Raw genomic sequence first — 13,983 nt, 5'->3', positions numbered from 1 at the left:
AGTCATGTCTGGGTCCCCTATATATTACGGCAAGTACTAAGGCTGCACTGTGTAGTCATGTCTGGGTCCTCATATATTTTAGGACAAGTACTAATGGTGCACTGTGTAGTCATGTCTGGGTCCCCTATATATTAGGACAAGTACTAATGGTGCACTGTGTAGCCATGTCTGGGTCCCCTATATATTAGGACAAGCACTAGGGGTGCACTGTGTAGCCATGTCTGGGTCGCCATATATATTAGGACAAGTACTAAGGGTGCACTGTGTAGCCATGTCTGGGTCCACTATATTTTAGGACAAGTACTAATGGTGCACTGTGTAGCCATGTCTGGGTCCCCTATCTATTAGGACTAGTACTAACGATGCACTGTGCAGCCATGTCTGGGTCCCCTATCTATTAGGACACGTACTAACGGTGCATTGTGTAGTCATGTCTGGGTCCCCTATATATTACGGCAAGTACTAAGGCTGCACTGTGTAGTCATGTCTGGGTCCCCATATATATTAGGACAAGTACTAATGGTGCACTGTGTAGCCATGTCTGGGTCCCCTATATATTAGGACACGTACTAACGGTGCATTGTGTAGCTATGTCTGGGTCCCCTATATATTAGGACAAGTACTAAGGCTGCACTGTGTAGTCATATCTAGGTCCCCTATATTTTAGGACAAGTACTAAGGGTGCACTGTGTAGTCATGTCTGGGTCCACTATATATTAGGACAAGTACTAAGGCTGCACTGTGTAGTCATGTCTGGGTCCCTTATATACTAGGACAAGTACTAAGGCTGCCCTGTGTAGTCATGTCTGGGTCCCCTATATATTAGGACAAGTACTAAGGGTGCACTGTGTAGCCATGTCTGGATCCCCTATATATTAGGACAAGTACTAACGGTGCACTGTGTAGTCATGTCTGGGTCCCCTATATATTAGGACAAATACTAACGGTGCACTGTGTAGTCATGTCTGGATCCCCTATATTTTAGGACAAGTACTAAGGTTGCACTGTGTAGTCATGTCTGGGTCCACTATATATTAGGACAAGTATTAAGGATGCACTGTGTAGTCATGTCTGGGTCCCCAATATATTAGGACAAGTACTAAGGGTGCATTGTGTAGTCATGTCTGGGTCCCCTATATATTAGGACAAGCACTAAGGGTGCTCTGTGTAGTCATGTCTGGGTCCCATATATATTAGAACAATTACTAAGGGTGCACTGTGTAGCTATGTCTGGGTCCCCTGTATATTAGGACAAGTACTAAGGGTGCACTGTGTAGTCATGTCTTGCTCCCCATATATATTTGGACAAGTATTAAGGGTGCACTGTGTAGCCATGTCTGTGCCCCTATATATTACTACAAGTACTAAGGGTGCTCTGTGTAATCATGTCTGGGTCCCCTATATATTAGGACAAGTACTAAGGGTGCACTGTGTAGTCATGTCTGGGTCCCCTATATATTAGGACAAGTACTAAGGGTGCACTGTGTAGTCATGTCTGGGTCTCCTATATATTAGGACAAGTACTAACGGTGCACTGTGTAGTCATGTCTGGGCTCCTATATATTAGGACAAGTTCTAAAAGTGTGCTGTGAAGTAATGTCTGGGTCCCCTATGTATTAGGACAAGCACTAGGGGTGCACTGTGTAGCCATGTCTGGGTCCCCATATATATTAGGACAAGTACTAAGGGTGCACTGTGTAGCCATGTCTGGGTCCCCTATGTGATAGGACAAGCACTAGGGGTGCACTGTGTAGCCATGTCTGGGTCCCCATATATATTAGAACAAGTACTAAGGGTTCACTGTGTAGCCATGTCTAGGCCCACTATATATTAGGACAAGTACTAATGGTGCACTGTGTAGCCATGGCTGGGTCCCCTATATATTAGGACAAGTACTAAGGCTGCACTGTGCAGTCGTGTCTAGGTCCCCTATTTATTAGGACAAGTACTAAGGGTGCGGTGTGTAGCCATGTCTGGGTCCTGATATATTAGGACAAGTACTAACGGTGCACTGTGTAGCCATGTCTGGGTACCTATATATTAGGACAAGTACTAAGGGTTCACTGTGCAGTCATGTCTCAGTCCCCTCTATACTAGGACTAGTACTAACGATGCGCTGTGTAGTCATGTCTGGGCCCCTATATATTAGGACTAGTACTAACGGTGCACTGTGTAGTCATGTCTGGGTCCCCTATATATTAGGACAAGTACTAAGGCTGCACTGTGTAGTCATTTCTGGGTCCCTTATATACTAGGATATTTACTAAGGCTGCACTGTGTAGTCATGTCTGGGTCCCCTATATATTAGGTCAAGTACTAAGGCTGCACTGTGTAGTCATGTCTGGGTCCCCTATCTATTAGGACAAGTACTAACGATGCACTGTGTAGCCATGTCTGGGTCCCCTATATATTACGGCAAGTACTAAGGCTGCACTGTGTAGTCATGTCTGGGTCCTCATATATTTTAGGACAAGTACTAATGGTGCACTGTGTAGTCATGTCTGGGTCCCCTATATATTAGGACAAGTACTAATGGTGCACTGTGTAGCCATGTCTGGGTCCCCTATATATTAGGACAAGCACTAGGGGTGCACTGTGTAGCCATGTCTGGGTCGCCATATATATTAGGACAAGCACTAGGGGTGCACTGTGTAGCCATGTCTGGGTCGCCATATATATTAGGACAAGTACTAAGGGTGCACTGTGTAGCCATGTCTGGGTCCACTATATTTTAGGACAAGTACTAATGGTGCACTGTGTAGCCATGTCTGGGTCCCTTATCTATTAGGACTAGTACTAACGATGCACTGTGTAGCCATGTCTGGGTCCCCTATCTATTAGGACACGTACTAACGGTGCATTGTGTAGTCATGTCTGGGTCCCCTATATATTACGGCAAGTACTAAGGCTGCACTGTGTAGTCATGTCTGGGTCCCCATATACATTAGGACAAGTACTAATGGTGCACTGTGTAGCCATGTCTGGGTCCACTATATATTAGGACAAGTATTAAGGATGCATTGTGTAGTCATGTCTGGATCCCCAATATATTAGGACAAGTACTAAGGTTGCACTGTGTAGTCATGTCTGGGTCCCCTATCTATTAGGACTAGTACTAACGATGGACTGTGTAGCCATGTCTGGGTCCCCTATATATTAGGACACGTACTAACGGTGCATTGTGTAGCTATGTCTGGGTCCCCTATATATTAGGACAAGTACTAAGGCTGCACTGTGCAGTCATGTCTAGGTCCCCTATATTTTAGGACAAGTACTAAGGGTGCACTGTGTAGCCATGTCTGGGTCCACTATATATTAGGATAAGTACTAAGGGTGCACTGTGTAGTCATGTCTGGGTCCCCTATATATTAGGACAAGTACTAAGGCTGCACTGTGTAGTCATGTCTGGGTCCCTTATATACTAGGACAAGTACTAAGGTTGCCCTGTGTAGTCATGTCTGGGTCCCCTATATATTAGGACAAGTACTAAGGGTGCACTGTGTAGCCATGTCTGGGTCCCCTATATATTAGGACAAATACTAACGGTGCACTGTGTAGTCATGTCTGGATCCCCTATATTTTAGGACCAGTACTAAGGCTGCACTGTGTAGTCATGTCTGGGTCCACTATATATTAGGACAAGTATTAAGGATGCACTGTGTAGTCATGTCTGGGTCCCCAATATATTAGGACAAGTACTATGGGTGCACTGTTTAGTCATGTCTGGGTCCTCTATATATTAGGACAAGTACTAAGGCTGCACTGTGTAGTCATGTCTGGGTCCCCTATCTATTAGGACTAGTAATAACGATGCAGTGTGTAGCCATGTCTGGGGCCCCTATATATTAGGACACGTACTAACGGTGCATTGTGTAGTCATGTCTGGGTCCCCTATATATTACGGCAAGTACTAAGGCTGCACTGTGTAGTCATGTCTGGGTCCCCTATATATTAGGACAAGTACTAATGGTGCACTGTGTAGTCATGTCTGGGTCCCCTATATATTAGGACAAGTACTAATGGTGCACTGTGTAGCCATGTCTGGGTCCCCTATATATTAGGACAAGTACTAAGGCTGCACTGTGCAGTCATGTCTAGGTCCCCTATATATATTAGGACACGTACTAAGGGGGCACTGTGCAGTCATGTGTGGGTCCCCTATATATTAAGACAAGTACTAATGGTGCACTGTGTAGCCATGTCTGGGTCCCCTATATATTAGGACAAGTACTAAGGGTGCACTGTGTAGCCATTTGTGGGCCCCCTATATATTAGGACAAGTACTAAGGCTGCACTGTGTAGTCATGTCTGGCTCCCCTATATATTAGGACATTTTATTGTTCATCGTGCTGACTCATCTTAATTCACTATTACCACTGGGGCCGCTATGGGGGGTTGGGGGGCACTATTACTACTTGGGCAATTGTGGGGGTCGCTGTTAATGCAGAGGCCACTGTGGGGGGGTCACTATTACTGCAGAGGCCACTGTGGGGGGTCACTATTACTGTAGAGGCCACTGTGGGGGGTCACTATTACTGTAGAGGCCACTGTGGGGGGGGGTCACTATTACTGCAGAGGCCACTGTGGGGGGAACACTTACTGCAGAGGCCACTCTGGGGGTCCCTTTGGGAGAACACCATTACTGCAGAGGCCACTGTGGGGGTCCCTTTGGGGGAACACTATTACTGCAGAGGCCACTGTGGGGAATACTATTACTGCAGAGGCCACTGTGGGGAACACTATTACTACTGGGGCCACTGTGGGGAACACTATTACTACTGGGGCCACTGTGGGGAACACTATTACTACTGGGGCCACTGTGGGGAACACTATTACTACTGGGGCCACTGTGGGGAACACTATTACTACTGGGGCCACTGTGGGGAACACTATTACTACTGGGGCCACTGTGGGGAACACTATTACTACTGGGGCCACTGTGGGGAACACTATTACTACTGGGGCCACTGTGGGGAACACTATTACTACTGGGGCCACTGTGGGGAACACTATTACTACTGGGGCCACTGTGGGGAACACTTACTACTGGGGCCACTGTGGGGAACACTTACTACTGGGGCCACTGTGGGGAACACTTACTACTGGGGCCACTGTGGGGAACACTTACTACTGGGGCCACTGTGGGGAACACTTACTACTGGGGCCACTGTGGGGAACACTTACTACTGGGGCCACTGTGGGGAAAACTTACTACTGGGGCCACTGTGGGGAACACTTACTACTGGGGCCACTGTGGGGAACACGTAGTTCTGGGGCTGACGCCAGGAGCAGCGGCACGAGACGGAGGCACGAGCGGGGGGCTGAAGGGGACAGCGGAGCAGCTCAGCAGCCGATACCAGCGCCGAAGCAGGTGCGGGGGCAGCAAGGAGAAGACCGGAGCGCAGTAGCCGGCGCCAAGAGGCCACCAGGAGTCCAGCGCCAGCAGCAGCGGAGGGGACCAGAACGGAGCAGCTGAGACAGGAGGGCAGAGTGAGCGGCCGCCGGGACAGCGGGTGACGTCACCAGGAGGAGTGGAGGAGCTGATAAGTATCTTCTGTGTGTGTTTGTGAGCTAAGTGTGTGTCTTCTGTGTATCTGGTTATTTGTGTCTTCTGTGTGTGTGTGTGTCTGGGGGTCTAAGTGTTTGTGAGGGGGGTAAAAAAAAATAAATTTGTGACCGGTTGTGCATAAGTCTCAGCGGGTAAGAGGTTGCGTGAGAGCGGCAGCGTGAGTAGTTGCACAGAGGCAGCAGCGTGTGAGCGGTTGCAGCAGCGGGTGAGGGGTTGCAGCAGCGGGTGAGGGGTTGCAGCAGCGGGTGAGGGGTTGCAGCAGCGGGTCAGCGGTTGAGCGGTTGCAGCAGCGTGTGAGCGTTTGTAGCAGCGTGTGAGCGGAGTGTGATCAAGTCTATCTTCACTACTTCCACAAGTAAATTGTAGATCCCCATTAGGATGAGCTCCATGTCTGGCAATGTCATCCAGTGTGCTACTTGTGCAATGTATGCGGTCCTTGATCAGCCGATCGAGGGTGCATACTGTTGCGCAAGATGCGTGCACGTCGCACATTTAGAAGCCCAAATTCTGGATCTAAATGGGCAACTGGCAACACTGAGAGCCATTGACATCCTGGAAAGGAGTTTGGTGCTCACTGAGCAGACACTCGCTGGGGTAGAGGCGGGGGCGGATGGTAGTACGGAAGTGTAGGGGGAGCAAGCAGTCAGCTGGGTGTCAGATAGAAGGAGGCGTAGAGGGAATAGATCCAGGGAGGCTGGTCCTGAACTGGCACAACCCAACATGTCTGCAACGTTGGCAGATGAGGGCGATGCCATTACAGAGCCAGCACCGCTGCAGCACGACATGCCCTCTGAACGCCAGGGGGATGACTGCTCCAGTGAGATGGGGACAGGGAGCGCAGGGCAGGCTAGACAGGTTCTAGTGGTGGGGGACTCAATTATTAGGGGGACAGAGAGGGCAATCTGCCATAAAGACCGGGATCGTCGAACGGTGTGTTGTCTTCCTGGCGCTCGAGTTCGACACATCGCGGATCGGATTGACAGATTACTGGGAGGGGCTGGTGAGGATCCAGCGGTCATGGTGCACGTTGGCACCAATGAACAAGTTAGAGTTCAATGGAGGGCACTCAAAAATGATTTCAGGGACTTCGGGTCCAAGCTTAGGGCGAGGACCTCCAGGGTACTTTTCTCGGAAATACTACCTGTACCTAAAGCCACACTAGAAAGGCAGCAGGATCTTAGAGAGGTAAACAAGTGGCTCCGGAGTTGGTGTAAGAAGGAGGGATTTGGGTTCCTGGAGAACTGGGCTGACTTTGCTGTCGGCTACAGGCTCTACCGTAGGGACGGGCTGCATCTTAATGGGGAGGGTGCAGCTGTGCTGGGGGATAAGATGGCTAGAAGGCTGGAGGAGTGTTTAAACTAGGGACTGGGGGGGGGGGGGTAAAATGAGAAATAGTGGGGTAGCCAGTGTAACTAGCGATCCGGGTCCAAGCAAAGGGAATGGGGGTCGAGCAGGGGGTGGGGTTAGTACAGAAAGAACTGATAGATCAGCCATAAGTACGAATAGCAACAAAACAAATTTAAAAAACAAAAAAAATGATATAAATTATATGACCACGAATGCAAGAAGTCTGATTGGTAAAGTGGGTGAGCTTGAAGCGAGAATGACTGATGAAAACTATGATATAGTCGGAATTACGGAAACATGGCTTGATGATAAGTGCGATTGGGCGGTGAATTTGCAGGGGTACAATCTCTTCAGAAGAGACCGAAGGAACCAGAAAGGGGGAGGGGTATGTCTGTACGTCAAATCGAACTTGAAGCCGAGGCTACGGGAGGATATAGGGGTAGGAGACGAACAGGTGGAATCTCTGTGGGTAGAAATACAGGGAGGAAAAAATAACAAAATCCTGATAGGGGTCTTCTATAGAGCACCAAAAGCAACAGAAGAAACTGAAAACTTACTACTAAGGCAGATAGAAGAGGTGTCAAAGCGAAACAAAGTAATTATCATGGGGGACTTTAATTATCCAGATATAACACGGGAGAACGAAACCTGCAAATCTCACAGGGGTGATAAATTCTTGAGAGTAACTAAAGACAATTACCTGAACCAACTTGTGCAGGAACCAACAAGAAGGAGGGCCATTCTGGACCTAGTACTAACCAACAAACCGGACCGTATAAAGGGGGTGCAGGTTGAGGGGCACTTGGGGAACAGTGACCACAATATAATCAACTTCCAGCTGTCAATCAATAGGAAGCCTTATCAGGGAGTGACAAAGAAACTAAACTTTAGTAAAGCAAAATTTGATGAGCTTAGAACTATCGGTAACATTAATTGGGACAGCATCCTCAAAAATATCAGTACGGAGGACAAATGGGAAAAGTTCAAAAGAATCCTAATCGCCTCATGTGAACAGTGCATTCCCTTTAAAAATAAAAGAAACTCAACTAAAAGGAAACCAATGTGGCTCGACAAGACGGTAAGCGGGGCAGTAAACGAAAAAAAGAAAGCGTTCAAACTACTAAAGCAACAAGGCAGCGAAGAAGCGCTAAAAACATACAGGGAAAAAAACAAAATATGCAAAGATACGATCAAAACTGCCAAGGAGGAAGCAGAAAGACGGATCGCCAAAGAGAGCAAAAACAACCCGAAGCTATTTTTCAACTACATTAACAGCAAAAGGATTTGCAGGGAGAGCGCTGGCCCTTTAAAAAACAATGCAGGAGAAATCATTGATGATGACGAAGGGAAAGCAAATCTACTAAACAGTTTCTTCTCAAGTGTATTCACAAAAGAAAAGGAAATGCCACACGAGATGCAGGGGAATAAAATGAACCCCTCACAAAAGATCTCATACCTAACGCAGGAGGAGGTGCGGAAGCGGCTAAAGAAAACTAAAATTGATAAATCGCCGGGCCCAGATGGATTACACCCAAGGATACTAAGGGAACTAAGTGACGAGATAGCTAGGTCACTATATCTCATATTTCTAGACACTATCAAGATCGGTGTAGTACCATTGGATTGGCGCATTGCCAACGTGGTTCCAATTTACAAAAAAGGGAGCAAAAGTGAGCCTGGTAACTACAGGCCAGTAAGTCTCACTTCAGTAATGGGAAAAATTTTCTAGGGGATTCTGAGAGACGCCATCGATGAGTACCTCAAGGAGAATAAGGGAATAACTCCTCACCAGCATGGATTCATGAAGGGTCGCTCATGTCAGACAAATCTGATCAGTTTCTACGATGAAGTAAGCTCTAAGCTGGACCAGGGAGAATCTATTGATCTTGTATATCTGGACTTCTCTAAAGCCTTTGACACCGTGCCACATAATAGGCTAATATACAAAATGAGGCAGCTCGGACTAGGCGAAAACGTGTGTAAGTGGGTAAAAAATTGGCTCAATGATAGAAAGCAGAGGGTGGTAATAAATGGTGCGTACTTTGATTGGACCACAGTCGCTAGCGGGGTGCCACAGGGTTCAGTATTAGGCCCCACTCTGTTCAACATATTTATCAATGACCTGATAGAGGGGCTGCACAGCAAAATATCAATATTTGCAGATGACACAAAATTCTACAACATAATTAATGCAACGGAGGACAATGTGCGGCTACAAATGGACCTGGATAAGCTAGGGGCTTGGGCAGAAAAATGGCAAATGAAGTTCAATGTTGAAAAATGTAAGACTATGCACATGGGCAGGAGAAACGGATGTCACAAATATTCACTTAATGGGGTACCACTAGGGAAAAGTGATATGGAAAAGGATCTGGGGGTATTAGTGGATAATAGACTAAACTGGAGTAACCAATGCCAGTCAGCTGCTGCAAAGGCAAATAAAGTCTTGGGGTGCATTAAAAGAGGTATAGAGGCGAAGGACGAGAACATTATCCTTCCATTATATAAGGCACTTGTCAGGCCTCACATGGAATACTGCGTACAATTCTGGTCACCGGTGCTCAGGAAAGATGTCACAGTGCTTGAAGGGGTTCAAAGAAGGGCAACTAAACTAATACATGGAATGACGGGACTGGAATACCCAGAGAGGCTATCCAAATTGGGACTATTTACTCTAGAAAAAAGAAGGTTAAGAGGCGACCAAATAACCATGTATAAGTACATGAGGGGACAACACATGAATCTCTCCCGCGATCTGTTTACACCCAGGACCACGACGGTAACAAGAGGACATCCGCTACGATTAGAGGAAAGTAGGTTTCATCACCAACATAGAAGGGGATTCTTTACTGTAAGAGCAGTTAGACTGTGGAACTCTCTACCGGAGGAAGTGGTGATGGCAAAATCCATAGAGGAGTTTAAAAGGGGACTTGATGTCTTTCTGGAGAAGAAGGATATTACAGGATATAAATATTAGGATAAGTGTCAATCCGGGTATACAGGCAGGTAGGAACTATTAGGGGTTGATCCAGGGAACAGTCTGATTGCCATTAGGGAGTCGGGAAGGAATTTTTTCCCCAAAAGGGCTAATTGGCTTCTGGCCTTGGGGTTTTTTGCCTTCCTCTGGATCAACACAGTAGGATAGACAGGCTGGACTAGATGGACATTGTCTTCATTCAGCCTTACATACTATGTTACTGTGGAGAACACGGACTACTGGGGCCACTGTGGAGAACACGGACTACTGGGGCCACTGTGGAGAATACTTACTACTGGGGCCACTGTGGGGAACACTTACTACTTAGGGCCACTGTGGGGAACACTTACTACTTGGGGCCACTGTGGGGAACACTTACTACTTGGGGCCACTGTGGGGGGGGGGGGGTTCACTATTACTGCAGAGGCCACCTCTTTAAGACTCATCACATCCCCCATGTACTGTCTGCTGCTCCTCATCACATCCCCCATATAATGTCCTCTCACCTTATCCCATCCCCAATATACTGTCCTCTTCCTTCATCACATCCCCCATATACTGTCCTCTCCCCTCATCACAGCCCGCATATACTGTTCTCTCCCACTCATCACATCCCCCAAATACTGTCATCTCCCCCTCATCACATCCCTCATATACTGTCCTCTCCCCTCATCACATCCCCCATATACTGTCCTCTCCCCTCATCACATCCCCCATATACTGTCCTCTCCCCTCATTACAGCCCCCCATATACTGTCCTCTCCCTCATCACATCCCCCATATACTGTCCTCTCTCTCATCACATCCCCATATATTGCCCTCTCTCTCATCACATCCCCCCATATACTGTCCTCTTCCCCTCATCACATCCCGCATATGCTGCCCTTTCCTCATCACATCCCCCATATACTGTGCTCTCCCTGCTCACATCCCCCATATACTGTCCTCTCCTCCTCAACACATCCGCCATATACTGTCCCATTCCCCCCATCACATCCCCCCATATACTGTCCTCTTCCCCTCATCACATCCCGCATATGCTGCCCTCTCCTCATCACATCCCCCATATAGTGTCCTCTCCCTCATCACATCCCCCATATACTGTCCTCTCCTCCTCAAGACATCCGCCATATACTGTCCTCTCTCATCACATCCCCCATATACAGCCCTCTCCTCCATCACAGCCCCCATATACTATCCTGTCCCCCACATCACATCCCCCATATACTGTCCTCTCCCCTCATCACATCCCCCATATACTGTCCTCTCCCCTCATCACATCCCCCATATACTGTCCTCTCCACTCATTACAGCCCCCCATATACTGTCCTCTCCCTCATCACATCCCCCATATACTGTCCTCTCTCTCATCACATCCCCATATATTGCCCTCTCTCTCATCACATCCCCCCATATACTGTCCTCTTCCCCTCATCACATCCCGCATATGCTGCCCTTTCCTCATCACATCCCCCATATACTGTGCTCTCCCTGATCACATCCCCCATATACTGTCCTCTCCTCCTCAACACATCCGCCATATACTGTCCCATTCCCCCCATCACATCCCCCCATATACTGTCCTCTTCCCCTCATCACATCCCGCATATGCTGCCCTCTCCTCATCACATCCCCCATATAGTGTCCTCTCCCTCATCACATCCCCCATATACTGTCCTCTCCTCCTCAAGACATCCGCCATATACTGTCCTCTCTCATCACATCCCCCATATACAGCCCTCTCCTCCATCACAGCCCCCATATACTATCCTGTCCCCCACATCACATCCCCCATATACTGTCCTCTTCCCCATCACAGCCCTGTGTACTTCCTCCTCCCGCGCTCCACCGCCCTGCGCTCTTGTTCTCTGCGGGCCTGATAAAGAGGGTAAACACCACAAGAACAAGCAATGCACCAATTACAGAGCCTCCAGTCAGCGCTCCCCATGTACTGAAGGAGCTAAGCAGTGATTGGCTAGCCTCCTGTCAGCTCTCCCCCATGTACTGTACGAGCTGTGCAGTGATTGGCCAGCCTCCAGTCAGCGCTCCCCTTGTACTGCGGGAGTTGAGCAGTGATTGGCTACGGCTCGGCCTGTCAGCGCACGGCTTATTTCCCGCTCCTCAGCGGCCAGTGCTCTCCGGGCCTCAGCAGAAGAGAGCCTGCGGAGGAGATAGTTGGCTGCTGTAGGCGGAGCCTCGGGGCTGGACGCCCTGGTGCTTAGTCCCCCTTCTCTGTCCCTGCTGCGTGCTGTGCAGTTACTGAGTGCCCTCTATTCACTGATATACTCATGCTGGGCAGTAATCACACAGGGCAAACAGATCCAGGACCGCCTAAAATGCACCAGATGTCTCCCAGTGAGGGCGGTGTCACATCTGAGCTAAGGGCAGTGGCGTAGCAAGCTGGGTGCAGGATGCCCCTGGTGCTATCAGTGAGGGGGTGACAGCTCAGCCATTTGGCGGGTGAAGGAGCTACTATTGGAGCTGCTGCAGGAGAACCAGCGCCTACTGGCCGTCCTGTCCTCCCTCTGCCCGATGCGACGTGTGACTGACTGGCTGCAGATTAGCTTCCCGCACAGCCCAGTCTGCCATAAGCCTCTCACAGAGCCCACACTACCCCCTAGCGCCGACTAATCTTTTCTATTCAGTCCTGACATGAGGGAAGGGGGGGGGGCAGAATCATGTGATACCCTGTGTGGGAGGAGTGAGGGATCACATGACCATGGAGATCAGTGGATTCAGGACTATGGTGTGTGTGTTGGAGCTGTGGGGGTCGGGATGGATGGAGTGGGTGGAGCTGTGTGTGTGATGTCTGGGGATCAGGATGGATGTAAGCTGTGTGTGTAATGTCTGGGGATCAGTATGGATGTAGCTGAGCTGTATGTGTGTGATGTCTGGGTATCAGGATGGATGTAGCGGAGCTGTGTGTGTGTGATGTCTGGGTATCAGGATGGATGTAGCGGAGCTGTGTGTGTGATGTCTGGGGATCAGGATGGATGCAGCGGAGCTGTGTGTGATGTCATTGGACATCACACACACAGCTCTTTCCTCCATGTCACACAGTATGCCCCTAATAGTTCTTCCCCTCTTATCATACAGTGTTCCCTTGACACTCCCCCTGCCTTATCCTACAGTATGCCCCTAATATTGAAAAAGGGCCAATGCTGTCCCTATCTTCAAAAGGGGAAGAAGGTAGATCCAGGAAACTACAGGCTTGTGAGCCTAACATTTATAATTATTACACAGCATGTATGCAAGTACTTGGATAAAAATAGAGTAATTAACCAGAGCCAGCATGGATTTGTAACAAACAAGTCATGCCAGAAAAATCTAATTTCCTTCTATGACAGAATAACCAAGTGGGTTGATCAGGGAAATGCGCTGGATATAGTATATCTTGACTTTAGTAAAGCATTTCTCATACCATACTTATTGAAAAAATGACCAAGTATGGGATTGATAAGGCAACTGGTAGGTGGATTCACAACTGGCTGAGTGATCGTACTCAAAGAGTGGTCATAAATGGCTGCACATCCAAGTGGAAGAATGTATCAAGTGGGGTACCACAAGGCTCTGTCCTAGGCCCAGTGTTGTTCAACATTTTTATAAATGATCTGGAGAAGGGAAATAATGGTAAACTGATCAAATTTGTTGACGACACAAAGCTAGGAGGGATAGCTAACATTGGGGAAGAGAGAGAGAGTATTCAAAAAGATCTAGAATAGCTTGAATAGTGGGTGGCGACTAACACAATGATATTTAACGAGGAGAAATGCAAAGTCCTGCATCTGGGCAAGAAAAATAAAAATAGCACATAAAGAATGGGAGGAATTGGGCTAAGCAGCAGCACATGCCGATATTCACTCAGCTGCGGTGCTAATCCCGGCGCACACTGTGACGTTAATGTGCAGCCGGGATCCTCCTCTCACCTCCCCTGACGTTTCCTCTTAGGTTCCGCGAGAGCAGGGAAAGGAGGCTTCCGGCAGCGTACACTGAGGTCAGACTGTGCACCTGGGATCAGCGCCGCTAGCAGTGCCAAGCAGAGGAGCAGCAGCGCTTCATGAGGAGGAAGGGGTAAGTATATGGGTCTCAG

This window comes from Eleutherodactylus coqui, unplaced genomic scaffold (genome assembly GCF_035609145.1).
Source record: "Eleutherodactylus coqui strain aEleCoq1 unplaced genomic scaffold, aEleCoq1.hap1 HAP1_SCAFFOLD_69, whole genome shotgun sequence".
Taxonomy (NCBI): Eukaryota; Metazoa; Chordata; class Amphibia; order Anura; family Eleutherodactylidae; genus Eleutherodactylus; species Eleutherodactylus coqui.
Note: the sequence above shows the minus strand (reverse complement) of the source record.